The 23,420-nt window shown below is 36.8% G+C and overlaps 1 protein-coding gene across 1 annotated transcript in view; it reads left to right on the forward strand.

The window, feature by feature from the left end:
- The first annotated feature begins 14,363 nt into the window (after window positions 1-14,363).
- Window positions 14,364-23,420, forward strand: part of LOC145692845 (retinol-binding protein pinta-like) — a 68,942-nt gene continuing 59,885 nt past the window's right edge. The window contains exon 1 of the mRNA XM_081768355.1: window positions 14,364-14,475. The gene's annotated coding sequence lies outside the window, so the exon portion shown is untranslated. The remainder of the gene's footprint in view (window positions 14,476-23,420) is intronic.

Raw genomic sequence — 23,420 nt, forward strand, 5'->3', positions numbered from 1 at the left:
GTGCATTGTCGTGCAATATGTACTATCTGAAATGCCCGTTTTTCGCACGGGGAGGATAAGATTTATGCAGTTTATCATATTGAAGATAAATAAATGAGTGAAATAAATAAGAATGAATAACACCTTTCGTCGTTGTTAAATAATTCTCTAACGCAATCATTTTATGTGTATACGTATGTATTCAATACTAAATATTACTACCAATACATTTTTTTTCTAAGAAACAATGTAATCAAAAATTTATCTTCACGGTTTAAATCTTATCAGTGGTTTAAATCATAGCATGTAAGCTATTTGTTAATGGTTCCATTTCTGCTATAATTTTTGGACTTTATATCTCAATCTGTTTCACACTGTTTGGTTTCTCTTCTGTTTTAAGGCGTGTTATTCCACTTGTAACTAGTTAATTTCTATTATTATTTTTCCATTTCAATTACATTGCTCGGTTTCTTACATGTTTAGAACTAAACTAAGTTTCTCGTCTAGTTACCATAGGTTTGACGGAGACATTAACATCATTAGCAGTCTTAGTACCTGTCACGGCAATTGATACATGATCTGCTATTACCGAATAAAGAACACTGACTGATTACCAAAGAAAAAAAAATTCTGGCAATATTTAAGAAAACTCGCGCTGAAGAAAAAACGGAAAAATGCTAGTGACAATCTGACTATAAAAGATTCTAATATCTGAGTATAAGGAAAAAAGGGGATGGGCACAAAAGTAACTCGTGACAGATTTTAGAAATATTTTGTTAAGGGCTTCTCTGAGGAATACTTCATGTTTAGAAATCACAAAATTTTAGGGGGAAGGACTTGAGGGTTGAGTAACATTTGATTTGTTTTATATCTATCTATTAAAATGCTACAATTGCAATTAAGAGCGACTGAGCTCCAACCTATAACTTTAGCTTTCAAAGCTTTGATTTACGGTTATTTGTGATTTCACGTTTATAACAAAGACAAATATTATTTAAAAGTTGTACTTTAAATAAATTACTTAAAGAGATCTTTTTCACAAAGTTTATCCTTTTAAATTATTGTTCAAAGCCTTTGCATTTTAATAAGCCTTCTCCAAAATGAATGCAAATGAATTGTGCTGCCATCTCTGGAGTTTTTAAACTATAGGTTTGTAGACGTTTATATGTTTGTGACAAATCCTTTCGACAGTGAGATCTCGGAAACTACAAGCTCTAGAAAGATGACGTTTTCACTGATCGATTGCAAATTTTGCGTAGATTGTCCAGTTCTAACTCAATATTTAAAAAAAAAAACATGGCCATTATTTATTTATTACATTTTTACGGGTACACTGGAAATGTTGAAATTTAAAAAAGAGCATCATATCCTACATATTATACATTCCAACACCATATAATTGTATATAGGGGCTGCATATCTCTCAGGTGTTTGTTTCATGGCCAAATTATAATGAAAAACGAAGGATAACCATTTATCCATCTAAGTTGAATCTTTATTGTTTGGAGTGTTTTGCCCAATGAACACCATATATCAGTGACATTATAATTGATTGTATGTGTAATGTATTAGCTAATTTTAAAATGTATAAAACGATAATCATGCCTGTTGTTCTGTATGGTTGCAAAATATAGTCTCTTACTCGGAACGAAGAACATAGATTGAAAGTATTTGAGAACAAGATCCTGAGACGAATATTCGGATCCAAGAGAAACGGGAATAGGGAATGGCGGAATCTTCATAACGACGAACTACATAATTTATACGGTTTATCCAACGTTGTTAGGGTCATCAAATCTAGGAGGCTCAGGTGGGCAGGTCATGTAGCCAGGATGGAAGAAAGAACGAACGCTTTCAAAATCTTAACTGGAAGACCAGCCAGAAAACGACCATTAGGAAGACCTAGGTGCAGATGGGAGGACAACATTAAGATAAATTTCGTAGAGATAGGAATACAAAGTAGAAACTGGATCCAATTGGCTAAGGATAGAAGTCAGTGGAGAGCTTTTGTGAACGCGGCATTGAACCTCCAGGTTCCATAGGCCATAGAGTTACTTAGTTTATGCATTTGCTTATTACATAAAAACACAGATCATACAAAAATTAAAAACTGCAACCGGAAGTAGGCTCAAATCTTGCAAACGGGGCGAGGTATTGAAAAAAGTAATAATAAAAAATCTCCCCTTTACGGTATCTCTTGCCGATTTTTTCCAATACTTCTTTCACTTGTGTCTGCAAAAGGGACATGTACAGATGTGAGGAGTAACAAGGAGATTCATGCTTATATATGAATGATGCGCTGTGTAAAGAGTGCAGGCTCAACTAGTAGAAATCTTAAAATTTTGGAGGAGCTCAGCCCCTTCGCTGCCGGCTGAAGGTAACAGTGCAATAACGAGAGTCAAAAATAGTGCTTTGTGCTTAATGTACAATCCATTACTTTTTCGTACAAGTTTGTGCCATCTATTAATTATATCAGAAAATTTGCCTGAACAAATCTCAATTACCGATATTGCCCATAACTGACACTAAATATTTGGTTGCCAGGAAATGTTAGGTCAGGATAAAACAGGTTAGGTTAAAGAGAACAATCTTTGAGAAGACTGAAATTGGGCTATAATGAGAATTGGGAATCTCTGGAAAGCAAACCAAGTAAATCAAGTAATTTATTGTTCAAACATTATTCTAGTAGTTTAAAGATTTATGCATTGCACTAGGTATCCAAATTGCTGGGCCTGGGTATCCAAATGCTAGACCTGGGTATCCATTTGGATACAAAAAGGTAGCTTTAAAATGCCCTGTACTATTGTACTAACAAAAAAGTGAACCTCCTATGTCGGTGGACAATCTTGCCTCCTCCTAGCAAAATCTGAAATTACGGTACTGAATTTGACCCCCCATGGCGAAATTTAAAAAATAGCTTCGTAGGAGATTAGATCTGGTGAAAATGCATTCTGTACCAGATATGGTGGCTCTAGGCCATTCCCTTCTATGTAAAATGCTGATGACAGACACACACACACACATACATACATTATTTTATTACCTTTGTTATTAAAAACGTTCTGTACATAGTATGTAAAATTACACAATTGAATAACGTATGCATGGGCGTCTCTGGCGGGGGGACGAGGGAATGGGTTTCTCCCAATATTTTGAAGTACAAAATATTCAATATTTTGTTGTAATTTAATTTATTTGCTAACGACAGAATAATATAAATAATGCTTATTATATTTATTTGGAAGATAATATTCAGACTGTGCAACGGGTTCTTGATATACCTCACGGGTGTTTATGAAAGTAAGCAGAAAGGTAAGAAATGAAATCGAAGATAATACACAGGTTTGGCTAGGTAATACCATTTAAATAACTTTTTTATGTCTCCCCCAAATTTTACATACCAGAGACGCCAATGATTGTATGTACTTATGTTCTCCCGACACTGACACACATTCACTAACAATCATTTGGGGACGACAGGAGGTGCAATTTCTTCCCTGAATTTGAGAAGTCCATACTTTTTTAAAAAAATCAATTTTGTGTATTAATACAGTAACATAAAACGAGAAATTCTCACTTCGGTGGAGCATTTTGCACCACCCCTGGCGAAATCTGAAACGACGCTACTGTAACAGTTATGCACACTTTACTTGTAATTATTTTGGATCAAGAATACAAGAGGACATGTTGCATCAAAACAGTGTACATGTTAAGAAAAATTCCCTCAACTGACTCAAAATTTCTCCTTTTCTTATTAAAATTTCCTTAATTTGTTAAGTAATTCCTATGACAGAATCCAATTCCTATGACAGAAGCTATGTGATAAGATTAATTTAGCTATATTAAAGGAAGTACCAACCTCGTTTTGTTTTATTCATTTGCTTTTTGTTTCTATTTTCAACCTTTTCATTCACTTTTTTACAAAAAAAAAAAAATACACAATACACCTAGCCAATAATGGTGCAAATTATGCTACTTTGAACACATACACGAACTATTGCTATTACATTGTTTTTTTCTCTCTGAAGAACAAAAAAAAAAAAAAAAAAAGCATTTGGTCAATCAGTCAGCACGAGAATGTCTCTGTATTTTCATGTTTTATTGAAAAATTCCCTTTCCCCTTTTTGCTAAATTTCCCTAGATTAGTTAAATTTCCCTCAAACTATGAACATTGCCTGTAAACTACTTTGGCGTTCGATCGGAGCGAGTCATGTGTAGATCGTATAACGTCACTAATAGAGCCTGCGATTGGGAGATTGCGTAGAATGTTACTTGTTTTATTAGTTTGTGTGTGTGTGTTTTCTTTTTGTTGTATATTTAGGGAAGTTCTGATTCCTTGTTCTTGTATTTATATCTTGAAAACACGTGATATATAAAAGAACTCGCGATACACACTTAAATTGGGGCCATAAATACGAGACACACACAGATAAAAAAGAATAATCGATTTTTAAATCCACAAATTGAATGAAAAGTTAATAAATAATTTTTGTTTAAAAATTTTGGTTCATCGTATATTCACCAGTAGTAAAACGAATATTATACGAAGAACTTTCCTAAAGTACCAGATATAGTGAATTGTTAATCTTATTTCTGCGAGAACTGAAATTATGGAAGGTCAACATGTAAGTCTATTAAGTGAGGACTACAATGAAAACAAAACTAGTAAAGATAGTGCCATACATTTTTGTCTATTTTCTCTGTACATATTAAGCTACTTTCTACATAGTTACCACCAGGGGCGGATCCAGGGGGGGGGGCGATCGGGGCGATCGCTCCCCCAGAAGAGGAAACTTTCTTATTTTATATATATATATAAAACCCATCCCAAAGTTTGGAGTCCTTAAAAGTAGTAGAATGACAACCCACCGCCCCCCCCCCAGAAGTCGGTCCTGGATCCGCCCCTGGTTACCACATTTGTTTAAACATTTATCATGGCGTTCGACAAGTGTTTGCATGTCCATGTCGTAGAAATCATCCGACTATGACTAGAAGAAATACAATCTCTAATAATATGTTAACCTAAGCATATCTAGTACTATTTCTGCAAAATCTATTTTCTAAATTGTTAAAAGCTAATTAATTATTCTTCAAATCGGATTAGGGGTTAAATACTGTATTGCCGGACAAATTTTAGGAAACTTACCGAGTGAATAGGAGAATTTATTTTGGTTTGTAAGGAAGAGTCAGTGAAAGTCACGTGAGGGGGAAATAGTTAAAGTTAAGAAAGTAGTTCTTGTTGGTGGTGGTGGTTGTTTTTGATGTTGTGAACGGCACTGAATGTGGAAGTGGAAGGGACTATTTGACGGAGAGGTACACTTGTTATGATTTACTGGCAGGAGAGGAAATTAATGTGGAAATGACGCGTATATTTCCAAGCCATTGTTCACTGGTTTTCTACTCGAAATTGGAAAAGTTTGCACTTCTCTGTTTCGAAGGTCTAACGTGACCTAATCTAATTTAGTGCATTTCTTAACTAATTTAGTACATTTTGGTACTTTTTCTCCATTTCTCGGAAAAGTTTACACGCCTCTGTTTTGAAGGTCTAGCCTAACCTAATATAACCTAATTTAGTACATTTTGGTACTTTTTCGATATTGATGTGGTCCGGCGATACAACATTAATGCCTTATTAATTACTACTTATTCTATTGAGAGTACAAACTTCCCTTGATACTTACATCATCTGAAGCCTTTTCGTCTGACCTACTAGAAATATTCTATCTATGAAAACTCCTGATATCCAAGCAATATCTGAAAAAAAGGAGACATAATTAATAAGGTCATGTCATAAGGTGGTCATGTGTCCAGTTTGGAAATGCCATTTCCGCTTAAATAACATCTCATAGGATGGGCTTTCTTCCCCATAGACTTTTTTTTTTTTTTAATTTTCATGGATTTGCTTTGCTGATTTTGCTCGAAGACAGGAGAATTTAATGACGCTCCTTGCCTTAACATACAAGGACTTAACTATAAACTATATATCCGAGGGGGTCGTAGTTCGTCACCTTCTAGGTAATTGCAGGAACTTTTCGATACCTCTTCGTAATAATAATAACGTACAATCTTTATAGTCTTATGATGATACGTATACAGTACATTATTGCTGATAGGGCAGGTTGCATTGCTATCACTAATACAATATAAAACAGAAGGTTCTCAGAATAACACAAATTAAGGACATTATTGTAACTGATAAGATGATTCAGAGGTAGCTGACTGTTAGTCTTTAAGCTCTAATGACTTAAATGTCCCATGATTGATATTATTTGCACGAGCTATTATGATTAGACTTTAGTCTTTATATTATCGTTTGAGATAAACTCGTCATTTCTCTCCATATCTTGATCAATATGATGGAAACTACAAACTGAGAATTACATAATCATTTTTTTCTCAAAAAGTATATTATACTGTGTAGCTCAAAACTAAATGCGCTTGAATCTGACTCAAATGCTTTCTTCTCAGTTCTTATCCAGTATCAAGACATAACTGGGAAGAGATTTTTACTTAAAATATAGTGAATTTCTGCTTAGAAAACCAGGAATAAAGCCGGATGTATATTGACCGAAAGCAGCACATTCTAGCCGAGGTTCAGTACTGTGCATAATACAAGAAATGCCTAGTTTCGTATATTCACTTGAGCACATGCTAGGCAAAGGCCTATGCAACGTTGTGACTATGACACATACTCAGGCCTCTCAGCATCCTCTCTTCCTTCCCTCTGCCTCCATTTGGCTGGCCTTTCTCTATTCAATATGCGGCCAGCCTAACAGTTTCGATGTGCTGATCACACTTGATACAACTAAAACCCACCTCAAGAACTATAAAGTTGTAGTTTGTTCCAGTTCAATTTTAGTACGTTATCACGTAACTTCTCTTGCAAGTAAAACTCTTTTTAGAATTTATTGTGGCTAAAGCAAAGCAACATATTAACAGAATGCAACGGCGCAAATATGTTTTCAACATTGGAGGGAGGGGGAGGAGACAGGTAAGACCGTTCCCATGTGTTTTTAAAGCAATTGAAAATATTTATGAAGTTGAAAACCAATGCTGTGGAGGATCAGGGGATGCAGAGTTGTCTTCAACATTGGGAGGCAGGCAGATTTGAGGCTTCTTCTGGGGGTACATCAATTTCATCTCACTTTCCTTTGTGGCAATCGGACACAAATCATCACTTTCTCCCGCTTACCCCTTAAAAAACACATTTCAATCCCGCGGGAATGCGGTGAAGGGGCGAAGTGGCGTAACTTAAAAAATTACGTTTTTGAGTTATGACTACCATTCATATAGGACTAACCACCTCTGTTACCTGTCAAAATTTCGTAGCTGAATTTCTACTGGTTCCGGAGATAAAGCACCTAGCACTTGGCGTATCTTGAAATTTTCGATATAAAAAGAATCTGCGAAGGGGCGTAAATAAGATAAGCCCGTTCGCCATTTTTTGTTTCTTCAGTAGCTGCTAAGAAATAAAACCGCGTACGGGCGTAAGCTTATATTGGTAAAGTCTTTGTCGGCAATGCCGCCACAGAAAGAGAAAAAAACATATTTTTCAAGCTTTGTTGACAATCCGCCAAGGTTTCTTTTGTTTAAAAGTGCGGAAACAATTCAATCAAAGTAACAATAGAATATTTACGTAGTGGTTTTCTTCAGTTTTCTGTACTGATGTATGATCGTATTCCAGTTTTCTTAACTTAGAATATAGAATAATAGCATTGTGCAGCTGGCTTTTGTTGGAGGAAGTTGTTACCAAGATGGATGTGCTAGAAGAGTGGGATACTGAAGGACTGAATGTTGCAGCAAATAAGGAATTGGTGTGTGTTTCAGGGAAGGAAATTACTGTTGGTTGTCGTGTGAAAATGTATTGGTTACCGGATAGAAAGTGGTATTGTGGAATAGTGAAAGACACAGAGTGTTCCGAAGTGTCAATGAGGAAAAATGAAACTGCAACAAGTGGTAACACTGAAAGTGAGAATTCTGAAGATGATGTTCCCCTTATACAATTAATACAAGGAAAGAAAGTAAACGAAAATTTAAGTTTAAATCCCACTGATATTCTATATTGTGATGGGGACGACTCTGACCTTGATCCAACATATAAAGCGGAGTGTGAAGTACGAGGTTGTGAAAAGGAAGTGTTCAGTGCATGTCCATTGTGCAGTATGTTGTTGTGCTGGAGACATTTCGACAAACCATTGCATTGTGAAAATCAGCATAAACTCTTTGAACATTCGTGTAATGTGAAGACACAAGTGAGAAAGAAATGCGGAGGTGATGTAAATGTGGATCCACAGCCAGAAAGTTACGAAATGGAAGGTTCTCTTAGAGAAGAGGAGCATTTATTGAGTGAAGAAAAAGGTTGTCGGAAGAGAAAGAGAAGTATTGCCAAGGATTTGCGAAGCAAGGGTGAATCGTATGTTGGCCCATACACAAAAAAGTTAGTTCCGGGAAGAAATGTGAAAGAAGATGTGAAGAAAAATGTGAAAAGTTTGGTAAAGAATGCTTTAAAATCACAGATGCGGAAAGACAAAAAAATTTGCAGGACTTTTATGCGAGTGGTGACCTTCAACTTCAGCGAGCATTTATCAACAGATATGTAAAGATTTCTGACGTTAAACACAAAACTACGCAAAATGAAGAATCTCGAAGATCAAAAACAAATTATTACTTTTTACCAAAGAAGGAAGAAGAAGTGTCCGTGTGTAAAACCATGTTTTTAAACACAATTTCAGTATCAGAGAAAACTGTGCGAACTGCTCTAGCTAAAAGAAGAGACTCAGGTATCATTGAGAAAGAAGAGAGAGGAGGAAGACGTCAGAGCCAACTGGAAAGGGATAAACTAATAGAGAAAATGATAACAGAACACACAAAAAGATTTCCGAAAGTCGAATTTCACTACTGCAGGAAAGATACGAAAAGACAGTATTTAGATTTGACAAAAAGTAAAATGTATAGAATGTTCATTCAGGATCATAAAGATGAAATCACACAGAAAAATCTTCAAAAGCATGAACCTTTCTTTTCATCGACCGAAAAAGGATACATGTGGTCTGTGTAGCAACTTTCTGGAAGGAGATGAACAGAAGAAAAGTGAACTAGCTGACAAATATCAAAAACATATCGCCGAGAAAGATGCAGTAAGAAGGAAGAAAATGGAAGCTAAATATTCACCGGACTTCCAATGTAAGACTGTTGCTGCAGTGTTTGATTTGCAACAAGTCATTTATCTTCCAATTTCAAATGAAAGCAAACTATTTTATAAAAGACGACTATCAACATACAATTTGACTGTGTATGATCTAAAGACAAGGGAATGTCAATGTTTTGTTTGGCAGGAAGGAGCAAGCCACAGAGGTGCATGCGAAATCTCCACTTGCCTACACAATTTTCTTCGTGAATTGGATGAAAAGCAAGTTGAAGAAGTTTACTTGTTTGCTGATGGTTGTACAGGGCAGAACAAAAATTCAATAGTTGCAGCCATGATGCTCTACACTTACTACAGCGCAGCATATCAGAGTAATAACTCTAAATTTCTTTGAGTCGTACCACGGACAGAATGAAGGAGACTCTGTTCATTCAACCATTTCGACGGCACTAAAAACAGCTGGAAATGTCTTCATTCCAGCACAACTACTATCAATTTTTAGACTTGCACGATCTGCTAAACCATATACTGTGCATTCTCTTGGATACAATGATTTCTTGGATTTCCGAGATGTCGTTTCTAATCTGAGGATCCTATCTGTAAGGAAGGATGATAATGGTGAAGGAATTGACTGGACAGACATACGAGAACTAATGGTGAACAAGGATCAACCAGACAAGATTTATTTCAAAGACAGCCATTTAAATATGGTTTATCGAAGCATCTCGCTACCAAGGAACGTTATATTTACCAAAACTTCAAAGTGTCTTCACTCATATCCCTCCAAGATTCCACCACAGAAGTATGCTGATTTAATGTCTTTGTGTGAAGGAGATACGCCTCTAGTGAGAGTCTTTCTACAAAAATCTTCCACATTGAAAGTTATTTTCAAAAAAACTCTTTAAAATTTGCTATTGTAACAGACTTTACAGTAATATAGTTTTTCTCAGTTTTCATGTTACAATTGTACTAGTGTTATTATATCTTGAATTTCGTTATCCATTTTTCATTTCTGTAGTTTATTCATTTATTTCAAATACTATGTTCAGCAGCACTGGTAATAGATATGATTGTATGAATCGCCAATAAATAAATGTGTGAATTTAATAGAGTTATTATAATAGTTATTACAATAACAATTATAATAAAAAGTTATAATAATAGTAAAAATATATTATTATATTATAATAATTATCAAATGCTTCTTATTAACGGAGAAATTTTAGAAAAAATATCTCTACATGCCAGACCAATCTTATTTTTCACATTATTTGTGGGGCGTAACTTTAATCTTGATCTTTAAAATGAAAAGGCGAAAGGGCGTAAATGATTCCAGCACATTCCAGCAGAGTTTTCCAGTAGAAATTAAAACATTTTTAGCACGTAACTTTTTCCTTAGATGTAACAATAATCATACTCTTATTGTACAAAATTTGAAATTTATATAATAAAAATCAAATGAACACGAAGGTATTACGTTCAACAAAAAACTTTAAATCGTTCTCCTGAAAAATCGTAAAAATCAAGATACGCCACTTCGCCCCTTCACCGACGATATGTCCCCTCCAAATCTTGGAACTGGAGGAATGTCCCCCGAATAATCCGGTTTGAAATGTGTTTTTTGGGGGGAAATGTGATTATTTGTGTCCGATTACCAGAAAGAAAAATGAGATGAAGTTGATGTCCCCCCAGAATAAGCCTAAAATCTGCTCGCCTTCCAATGTTGAAGATAACTCTGCTCCCCTGATCCTCGACAGCACTGTTTTTCAACTTGATAAATATTTTGAACATCGCTTTAAAAAATATGGGAACGGTCTTACCCCCCTCCCCCAATGTTTAAGTCAGATTTGCGCCGCTGGCCAATGCCACACGGTTCCGGAGTGCAAGGAGACCCAACTATTCAAAGCTTACAATGACATTAGAAATATAGCCAAGGTTGAGAGATCAGCACGTTCAGTCCAGTGGAATTTGCATATTACGGAAACATCGCTAAAATTCCTTTGCATACGAAACCACACATGGCACGGAGACACAATTAGGCCACCTTCATTAGCAACAAGCCACAGCACGTTTGGAACCATTTTGCGTTTTCGGGTGAAACAAAATTTTCCAATATCTGAGAGCGTTTGACACTAGATACTTTATAGAAGCGATCTACAGACTACGATTCATCTCAATTTCACCACCTAGTGCTGAAACACTGTACGGTATCGTCGTAAAAGTCATAGCGTAACGTGCAGTTTAGAAAGGTGGTCCTAACAACCTTTCTTTTTTGTCTTTTTTTTTTCTTTTATGAGCATATTAATGCTACCAAACACATCGAGATATTGTGAAATGGAGCGATAGATTACTACCCTTCTTTGAAGCAGGTTAACTGTTACGGGACACCACACAATTCATGCTAACACGGTGCTATGTCACAAGGTAATATTGACGAGAAACAGGTCAGTGCGTAAATTAGTCCTGTTTACCTTAGCAAAACTAATACAGTACTTGTATATTGTAATATAACATAAGACATATAAGCTATAAAATATAAACAGCACTAAACATACAATATAGTAGAGCATGATGATGGTGGCGTTTGCTCCTTTGCTCTAGCTCGAATCCTTGATGTTACATTGAGTAAGAAGTTGACTCTTGAACTGAACAATACCAGAAGTATTTCTCAGAAGAGCCAATCTTCTTGAGAATAGCTTTATTTATTCTTCACTAGTTTTTCGTAAAATTCACTCAGTTTTCTGTGAACTTTACTCATACCAATAACATAGATTTCATTGTTGCAACGTGTAAGGAAGATTTTTCACTTACTCATATGTTATTCATGCTTGAAAAAAACACGCTCGACAGGAGTGGATGTACCAGGCAGGCACAACACCAATTTTACAGCTTTCAATCAAATATCAAACTTTACAATTCGAGCAGTACTGCGAACTATATGAGATTATACCGGCATTTTGTAGGGAACTTGAGTTCAATTCTTGCCTCTTTGTTATTATTAATTATTAATATCTTTATAAGGAGTAAAGGTACTGGGTTTGTTATTTACTTCTTTCACTTGCATTAAAACGGGACAAATAATACTTTTTTTTATCTACTGACGGGATGGCCGGGACTCGCCCCTAAAACGGGACTGTCCGGGTCAAAACGGGACGTATGGTCGCCCTACTCACACACAGGACAAGGTAAAATGAAGTATATACTCCGTTTGTCCCGGACAATCTCCGATCATAAATCCTATAGAAAATGTTTGGCATCATCAACCAAAATTTCATAAATGGATACAAATAACTGGAAACAAACACTAGTTATTTGGAGCGCTATTGAACGAATGATATGATCTCCTGTAGCAGGATGTTATCAAAATCTTACTGAATAGCATATTATGTAGGGTTGAAACTTTATGTAATCCAACACGTACTAACTCCAGCATTGGGCATGATTTCTTCCTTGCACTGGTACTGGTACCAAATTTCACAATAGTAAATCCCCACGTTAAGCGGGTTTGCATATCCAGGCTGCTAACTATGAAAACATTTAAGATCACTCCAACCCCAATGATTTCACAGATTCAACCTGGTGTCTATTTGTTTACGTCAGAGGAGTGTAATTGAAGGGATTTAGGGTTTAGATTTTTCAGCTTTCGGCATCAATGGCTATTTAGCCCGTCACATATGAGGAATGACCCCGCTTCTTGACGACCCGCTCGGGAGAGTAATACTCCTGGAAGTACGTTTTTCCGCGCGCTACTCTAGCCAGCTGTTTTACGCGCTATCTTAGCCAGTTGTTTTAAGTTGGTCACAAAATTTATATCATGAAGTACAAGGGGAACAAAACGAGCCCTATATCATGGAGTACAAGGGCATAAGTACTACAACTACTTATCTGCACAAAAGTAAATATATCACTTTTTTAAGTATTATTTTCATATTATTTTAATTTAATAAGTGCTATAAAAATGTAAAAAAAAAAATTAAAAAACTTTCCTCGGGCCGGGTTTGACCTCACGCCAAAAGGTAATTTTATTACTAGCATATAGCGCTAGCCCACTCGGCCACCAAGGCCGACAACAACAAGTGTTTGATTTCTGCTATTTTAATGCAACGTGGCAAGAAGTAGATAACGCCAACCAATCAGAACTGTGTTCCTCGTTTCTACTTCCGGGAGCATTACTCTCCCGAGCTAATCCTGCTTCTTGCCATATTTTTATCTTTTTTTTTTTTTTTTAAGAACGCTTCTTGCCATATTTTTATCGTTTTTCCTCTATGTAGATTAATGTTGAAACCGGAAGTAGTAGATTTCTATCACTTCCCGTTTAAGTGGAGAATTAAGGTACCATTTCTCGCTACCTGTTACTGTTCTTGCTGTATAATGATAAACTTTAAAACCGGAAGTAGTCAGTTTCTATCATATCCGGTAGATGGATCATCTCCATGAACGAATTCAGTTCCTAACCTTTATCTCCCTCTACATAAAAACCACTTGGCGTAGCAGTCTGTTTGAGGGCCTGAGCCGCTCCAACGCCATCTGTCAGCGACCGGAAAGGAGCTAGCGACCTGCACGGTGCACGTGGTCAGCATGCTGCATCGCCTGTCACTAACTGCCTGCCTATCGGGAGCTTTCTAGACCTAGTGGTAGTCACGTCTTTCATTCACGTGATTCCCCAGTTTGCCTCACAACGCTGGGTAGGAAGCACCGGCCGGGAATCGAGCCCAAGACCACGTGGACATGAGTCCAACACACTAACCAGTACACTATAGTATCTCCCTTAACCATCTACATTCTAATCAAAATTAATGGTTATCCACTATGTAGTTTTTTTTTTATCTCCCGAACGCTCGTACAGACAGGACAAAGGATTTGGCAAACATTAAAAATTGAAACTGTTCTAATCAATTATTGTGATAAAGAATGATTTATTTTTCTTTTTCCTCACGGACTCTCTCCTACTCTGTGTATATATATATATATATAATATGCTTATGATTACGAGAACTTGAACATCTGGTTGCTAAAAACCACGCGGCCTTGAGTGTATGTTCTGCGAAAATGCAACATCAACATCATAAGGTAGATTTCAACAAAGTTATCTGAATCAAGTCCTAGAATTAAGATATACATGATTTTAAAATACTGTCTCTTATCTTGTTATCTTCCATTGCCACAATCCAATATATATATAATCTGCACATTGAAATGTTATAATTTATCAGTATTGTATGTGTACTAACTTACGATAAGGTAATCTCAACATAGTACGTGCTTCGTTGACACAAGCAATCCTGATCGGTCATTTCGTTTTGTGTGAAGCTATCAATACAAGTCGTATTTTTAGCAGACAATTCCTGCAGGTAAGCTACTATGTTAATTTATTTTACCAGAAACAACTAAAGCATTTTTTATTGTAAATCTTTGAGCTTTATGTCCTATGGTTATGTTGTGTGAGCTAAAGAAGACTGTGATGACGAAAAATCAATGAAATACGAAATGAAGAAAGGGTGAGAAAACGGATGAACCCCGAGACAAGCCACGCACACGGTGTGTGTCCACCACAAAGCTCACTTGGCGCGAGCTGGGACCGAACCTGAGAACCCACGCACCAGAAGTGAACGCTCTACCACTCAACCGCCGCGACCATCAAGTGGCATATCTAGAAGGTAAAACCTGGGGCTTACAGAACCCAAACTATGATACGTATATCATAAGTTTACTATAAACTTTCAATAATATATAAACAACAATTTTAGGAATTATCCAAAAAATGGATCAAAAGATTGCGATTTTGACCAAGAATTTTGTGAATGATCAAAAAATGTATCAAAAGCTTATAATGTTGGCCAATAATTAGTTTTTGAATCAGGGACCACAAAATTTTTGAACGGTCCTTAAATCGAGTTTTGGTATTTAATACGGAATAAACACACCATACTGACAAGGGACACCACCCAATTGTCCGTCCCCGATTTCAATGAATATTTTTCTGATAGAGGGCATGCATGCATTATTTATGATGACAGAAATTTTTGCCATGGTGCATGTTTTCTATATTTTTATAGTTTTTAAGAGTTGTGATGTGGTTATTAGAGATTACTGCAAAGGTCCCTTACTACCCTTTGTAAACGGAGTGTTAATGAAAGAACAACCATTAGGATACATATAACGCCTAGGGGGAAGTCGTATGGTAGGTATGACTTTGACGGCAGCCATCTTAAAATCCGCCATTTTGAATTAAGGTCAAGTTTTTAAAATAGGAATAGGGTAATATGATACATAATTTCGGGCTAGAATTTAATCAGAATAAAAAATGGTGAAGTTAGTTTTAAGATACGTACATTTGTGGAAAAGGTAAGGCATATTAATTGTTTATACTTACTATGAACGTAAGTCCCTTACTTCCGCTTCTAACCAGTGTATTAATGACAATAAGTCGCTAAAACTTTCGGTAATACATATTATGCCTAGAGGCAAATGGTACGGTAAGAGTAACCTTGACTGCTGCCATCTTGAAATCCGCCATTTTGAATTAAAGTTTAGAAAAATTAAAATCATAGCATATGACACCTCATTTTAATAGCAAATTTCCCTCCAAAAAAACCAATGGTATGCTTATTTTTGTTCTATAGTTAACCAGTATGAACTTAGGACTACTTCTAATGTGCACCAAACGTCTATTATTCGATCATTCAAATTAGCAATACTCATAATTTTCACCTCATGTTTTAAAATTCCAACTGGCACTTTGGAATTGTTGCCATGGCTCATGTTTTCTAAATTTATTACATTTTTTAATAGTCACGATTTGTCAGTTCATGAACAGTGTTGGGATAAGCATCCAGCAATCTTTCTGAATTTTTGAGGACTCATGCTGGTAGGAATTCCCCTAAGGCAGAGTGGGATATAGGATAGACGCTCGAGCTCCCAGCGAAGTAGCTAACCTCCTAGGTATATGAAACTGAACCTGCTGTTGAAAATGGAGGTCCGGACAACTACTCAGGAAAATTACTTCCGAGTTAAATATACGTATATAGAGGCGCCTAATTAGGGAAGTCATATCAGTAGAAGATAAATATTTTTTGTTTGAAATGAAACCTGAAATCTTTAAGTTTTACGTTGTACGCTTATGCCATGTAGACTAAAGGAGACGGTGATGATAAAAAATAGATGAAATGGTGAAATGAAGAAAGTAGAAGGAAACGGGAGAACCCCGAGATAACCGACGCAGACGGTGTTTGTCCACCACAAATCCCACTTGGCGCGAGCTGAAATCAAACCAGGGACTCTGAGCATCGTTTGAAACTAAGAGAGGAAAATTTTCTTAGTGTACTTATTGTTGTGTATAACAATTAATACGTTAGGTAACCTTTATTTCCTTAATTTCAAACGATAAAATTTTAACTTTTGAATTTTTTATTCTACCATTATTATTTTTTACCAATGAGACTTTCGTTACGAATCGCTTCTGAGTACATCTTACCATGGACACAACACGAGATAACTCGCAATTTAAAAAAAAATAAAATAAAAAAAATTGAACAGTATGGCCTCCACGGATGAAAAACGCACAGACATAGGTTCAAATATCAAATACTACCATATATTACCCGCTTCGCTGGGTTCAAATAAATAATTTAAATGCACATTGATATTGCTGATTTTCAATCATTTTAATGTATGTCCCCTCCCCCATGTTTCGAGCCATGGCACCGGAAGTATCACCGTTCATCTCAGCGACCCCCAAAAAATGTGGATTCAGCACTAATAACGGTCATTTTCTATGATTTTTAAATATCTCTTTCTCCCCTCCTCCAAATTCCGGGTTTGAATTTGAATTTAAACGGGGTCGAAAGTATCACTGTTCATTTAAGGCACCCAGAAAACTATAAATTCGACACTGATAGTGGCCATTTTTGATCATTTTTATATATCTCTTTCTCCCCCTCCCCCAAGTGGCGGAGCTGATTTTAAACTGGATCGGAAATGTCACTGTTCATCTGAATGATCCCAAAAACTATGGATTAGACACTAATATTGATCATTTTTTATCATTATTATATATAGGTCCCCCTTCCCCACCTCCGCGCGGCGGCACAAGGCATCAGAATCGTCACTGTTAATCTCAGCTACTCCTAAAACTTATAGATTCGGCACTAATTTAGTCATTTTTGATCATTTTTAAATGTTCATCCCCCTCCCCTACGTTGTACCCTCCACCTCCCCAACTATCAGATCTGAACTTGGACTGAAACAGCATCAGAAGTGTCACTGTTTCTCTCATCGACCCCGAAAACTATGGATTCAACATTAATATTGGTCATTTTCATCATTTTTAAAATTTCTCTACCCCTCCCCCTCTCCTACGTTGCATGGTCAAAGTGAATCCTTGCCCCCAAACTCATGTATGTTGAAAATTTGATTGAGATCGGTCTGGTGGTTCAAGAGTGATGAAGTCACAAAGACAGTCATTTTTATTTTGATTTTTTTTACATATATCTCACCCTCCCCCTCCTCTACGTTGGCTTGTCAAAGTGAAACGATAAAAAAAAACACCCAAGGCCTGACCCTCATCTATGTTGAAAATTTGATTGAGATCGGTTGGATGGTTCAAGAGTTATTAAGTTTTATATATTTTTATATATCTGCCCCCTCCCCTCCCCCCTAAGATCTACCGTGAAAGTTATATGGTAAGAACCACCCCAGGTCCGAACTTCATCCATATTGAAATTTTTTTAAAGATCGGTCGGGTGGTTTAAGCGTGATGAATGTCAGAAACACGGACACTTTTGTTTTCATTCTTTTTTACATATATATCTCCCCTCCCCTCCCCTAGGTTGTACCGTAAAAGTGAAATAACGAACACATCCCAGGCCCGAACCTTATCTATGATCAAGATAGGTCTGGTATATAGATTTATCCACTCCACTCCCCCTCCCCTAAGTTCTACAGTTAAAGTGATATGATAAAAACCACCCCAGGCCCGAACATGATCCATATCTGATTATCTGAATGAAAATCTGATTAAGATAAGTCAAGTGGTTAAAGCGTGATGAAGTAACAAAGACAGCCACTTTTATTTTAATTCTTTTTACATATAGGCCTACTGTGCCTACTGTATCTCCCCCTATCCCTTCCCTAGGTTGAACCGTGAAAGTGAAATTAAAACATCCCAGGCCCGAACCTTATATATGTTGCAAGTTTGATCGAGATCGGTCGGGTGGTTCAAGAGTTACCAAATTTATTTATTTTTATAGATTTATCCCCTCCCCTAAGTTCTACAGTTAAAGTGATGTGATAAAAACCACATCATATCTGAACCTCATCTATGTTGAAAATTTGGTTAAGATCGGTCGGGTGGTTTAAGCGTGATGAAGTCACAAAGACAGTAACTTTTATTTTTAGATTTTTGACATATATCTCCCCCTCCCCCTCCCCTTCATTGCACTGTAAAAGTGAAATGAAGAAAACATCCCAGGCCCGAACCTTATCTATGTTGAAAGTTTGATCGAGATCGGTCGGGTGGTTCAAGAGTTATTAAGTTTAATTCATTTTCAAAAATTTTCCCTCCTCTCCTCCCCCTCCCCTAAGATCTACTGTCAAAATGAAATGATAGAAAACTTTTCAGGTTTGAACTTCATATATGTTGAAAATATGATTGGGATCGATCAGGTGGTTCAAGAGTTATTAATTCATAAACATAGTCACTTTTATTTTTATATTTATTGATTTTTGTATATTTCCCCCTCCACCTCCTCTCCGACGTTGCTCCGTCAAGGTCAAATGATAAAAAGCATCCCAGTCCCAAACCTCACCTACATTGAAAATTTGATCAAGATCGGTCGGGTGGTTCAAGAGTTATTTAGTTTTTTCTACATCACCCTCCCCCCTTTCCTAAGCTCTACCGTCAAAGTAAATAGCTAAAAACACTCCCAGGCCAGAACCGCATCTACGTTGAAAATTTGATAGAGATCTGTCGGGCGGTTCAAGAGATTTAGAGTCACAAACATAGTTTCAATTTTATAATATAGGTTTGGTGTGTTGTGGTCACGGAACTTGTAAATCCCTCGAAATCTGGAATTCGCTTTCTTTCATGTTTACCATAATATTTTTCTTCTATTGTCGTTCGAAACTGAAAAGAATCTTTTCAAGAAATATTCCTAAAACTTTATTTCCTACAAAATTTCTCTCAGATTTCTCTCAGAACTCACTAGTAAAGGTTCGAGTTTCGGGAATCGAGTTTCGGGATGAGACCTAGTGAACCTGTTAGAAGATGTGAAAATATGTATCTGTGCAAAGTTATAGCGGCTGAGCGCCATAAGAAACGTAGGGGGAGGGGTCAATGTTGGTGGGAAAAGGGCTATGCTATATTATAGAAATATATCAAATAAACTGTTGAATCGTAAAAATAGTGAAAGATAGACAATGTAAACGGTGGTAGTTTCTCATATTGACAAAAGAAGAATGGACAGAGCGAACCTCCGCCGCCGTCTTGAAAATCATTTTGAAATGTGTAATATTTTTTAGAAATGTGTAATATTTTGAAATGTGTAATATTTTTTAGAAATGGAAAGGTAGTCATGTGACATATGAATTAGGGCCAACATGTTCTCAAAAAGTCAATTATTAAGTTTTTTGGTCGCTATCTGTACTTACTTGGAAGATTTAGGATAATCTTTATAGTTATTTACGAAAATCTAGGAGATTAATACTCTTATGTTGAAAGTTTGGACTATCACGAAAACAAATGTACGATTGGGCAGAAGCGAGTTCGAGCGAGTTTTCATTGAAACTCGACTCGACTCGAAACAGACATCTTTGAGCTCGACTCGAAAACTTTCTTCCAACTCGACTCGAATTTGACTCGACTTGATTCTAGTTTATTATTAATATTATTATTATTATTATAACAACACCGTGTAGGAAAATCGGAAAGCAAAATCATAATAAACTAGACAATATTATTTTGCATGTGATACCGTTATCACAACTCATCTATCTGCTCTCTATTTGCAACTGGCGGTAGATTTAGCATTTTTTGCGGATTCTGTCAACACCGGCACACCAAAAGCAGATAGGTGAGTTCTGGTAAAGGCACCACATGCAAAATCATATTGTCTAGTACACTACGTGTTTGCTTTTCGATTATTTTTATTTGTTTTGAAGATATCGCTGAAAAAACTCTAAAATTTGTGGTAGTTTAATTTTTCTATAGTGTAAAAACTCTTAACATACATATTTCAATGAAAGTGTAATTGTAAAATTCAATAAAATAATTTGTTTTGGGGGATAAATTTTAAATCCCCTACTTCCCTTACGATTTCCTTTAATCAGACTTACGTGACTAAAACCCAGCTTGAGACAGATATACTTAATATGTTCCAGAATTCATTTCAAACGTCAAATGGGTCAGCTTTTTTCCGGTTACGTGATCACAAACAACGGATAACGTGAATTTTGGATATTTTATTTTTCATACCCTTCTTATACCCCATGCCAATGGTGTTAAACTTGGACTTCAGCGGTATCAAGAGAATTACTATTCATCTCAGCGACCACGAAAACTATAGATTGAACGCTATCAGTCCTTTTCGTTTATTTCTACATGTAACCCGTTCCTGTCTCACTTTACATCATGAGGGGGATGAACCTGGAATTAAATGGTATCGGGGAGTCATTATTCCTCTCAGAGACCCTGAAAACTATGCATTGGACACTATATGTCGTTTTCGATTTTTTTATTTTTTTTATTACATGCCATCCCCTTGTCCTCAGGAGTGCTGTCGGTGTCTTACTCCCACAAATTATGGGTGTTTTATCCACACAGTACTTTCTTGCAAATTGTGAGCTTTACGAATACATCATTGGTTGAAATTTCTCGAACGTTATGCTGGGACACATAATTTTTTCTCCGCCTATATTTTTCCATAGATACTACACACTGTAACGTAAATTTTCCGTTACATCCCCTGGTTCCAAATATTGAATATTTATAAAGTACACGAGATTACAATGAATCATACAATACAGTTATGTACTTTTGGATACGCGGCGTGGATATTAAATTTTGATTTCTACGCCATATGTATGTAATAGCATACACACCTATAGAGCGAACGTGAAAAAAAGTGCAATATATATATATATATATATATATGTGTGTGTGTGTGTGTGTGTGTATGGAAAACCATACACGAGGCGCTGCATGAAGAAGCCGTGTGTATGGAAATCCATACACATGTCAGCCAACGTTTAAAATCTGTATAAACCTTAAGCTCAGGAAAGGTATGTGTCCCCTGGAGCTCTAATGACTTCCCTAGTTTAACAGTTTCATTGTTTCGCATTTTCAATTGTACTTTCCGATACTGTGGTTCATTTACTTTGTATTAAAGTATTAATTGTTATTCTTGACTGTTTATTTACGCACAAAACATACAATTTTCTGGAGTTTTCTCTTTGAGGTATTGGGAGCAACAGTGTTATTTCAAATTTTGCTTTGAGAAGGGGGGGGGGGTGAGAAAATCTCTACCGACAAAACACTTCTATGTTTTCTTTATTAGTATGTTAGAATACAGTAGATTAAAATATATGTAGGCTATTTCTCAAATACAGGGGAGCTTGATGATTCCGCAAATGACACCACTGATTTCAGGCCAAGAGTCGGCTTGCGAGCTGGACTAGTGTTGTTAAAATTATTCGAACATTTGTTTCTAATTGGAACAGTTATTCGTTATTCGAACAATTGTTCGGTTATTCATAATTGGAAATGTTCGAAGTATAATGAATATAAAAAGAATCCGTTATTCGAATAAAGAACAACTCTGGGCTGCACACTCCGTAGAGCTGGCTGGAAAGGTGCATTTTTTTTTTCTCATCAAAGTACAAAGGGTACGAGGAAAGTTTTACAATACGACGCAACAGCGTGTCGCAGGTGTCTGCTCCTTGGTGCATGCTGAGACATATTCATACTTGCACAATAATCACTGTGCCTTGTCGATGGCTAAGTTATTTATTAGTAGTGATAGTCCAAAATGCTTGCTATGGCATCTTGATCACGAAATGAGATAAACCAGTTTAGGGGTATAACTTCTCGTGTGGTTCAAACGTAGACCCAGGCCCGTAGCCAGCCCCAAAATGTAGGGGGAGGCCGGCTGAAGTTAGGGGGGCGCGATCCGATCATACGATAGTTCATCACCATATTATAGTTCATTTGCAAGCCTACCGTGAAAATTTTAGGAGGGGAACCAAAAATTTAGAGGGCCGGCCCCCTAGACCCCTCCTGGACATGGGCCTGCGTAGATCAGTGCTCTTGCACGGGTGATATCTGTCTACATCGTATGACTATCTTCAGGTGGTACAGAGAATTCCAAAGGGGAAATTTCACTCTGGAGGGCGACTAGAGGGGGGAATCTACTAGGGATGCGCACGAGACAAGTCGAAACAGTATTATCATGACAAAATTCGAGTCGAGACATCACTTTTACAGCACATTTTTAAGACGAGACAGCCACAAATCTTGTCTCGTGCGCATCCCTAAAAGCTACGAATGTCTATTACGGAGGAAAACATTACTGCTGTTAGGAAAATGCTTGACGAAGACAATCGAGTGTTCTACCAGCATATTGAGGATACCTTAGGCCTAAATGCACCAGCAGTTCGTTACGTGGAAAACTTTGTTGTCTTTGAGTGCCGCATAGTCTGACTGAAGAGCAAATGACACAATGTGGGGCATGGTGTGAGATGTTGGAAATATTTGATAAGGGACAATCTCGATATGTAAACAACATTGCGACAGGTGACGAGACTTGGTTGTGCGACTGTTATGATGTACCGACCATACTCAGAACAAAGTTTGTGTTTTTGAAGATAAGGATACACCTGTAGCTGTTAACAAATTCCGATCAACAAAGAAGAAAATGATAACTAATTGTTCAAAATCGAGAGGCATTTTGGAGTGTGTCGTTTTGGACACACGAAAGACAGTCACATCTAAGTGGTATACTGAACAGTGTCTGTATAAATTCATCGAATCTATGAAGAACCAACGACCAAATTTAAGAATGGATACCTGGTTGCTCAATCATGACAATGTTCCAGGTCACCGCGCGAAAACCTGCACCGAATATTTGTCCACTACAGGGCTGAAACTTCGTGAGCACCATCCTTACAATCCAAACCTTGCTCCCTGCGACTTTGCACTGTTCCCATTATGCGAGAATGAAGCTGAATAGGATGCGGTTTTCCAGTGATGAAGATCATCTGGGGGCCTGGGACAACGAGTGTGCCTTACTCCCAAGCAGTAGCG

The sequence above is a fragment of the Thermobia domestica genome, chromosome 8 (genome assembly GCF_964235325.1).
Source record: "Thermobia domestica chromosome 8, izTheDome1.hap1.1, whole genome shotgun sequence".
Lineage (NCBI taxonomy): Eukaryota > Metazoa > Arthropoda > Insecta > Zygentoma > Lepismatidae > Thermobia > Thermobia domestica.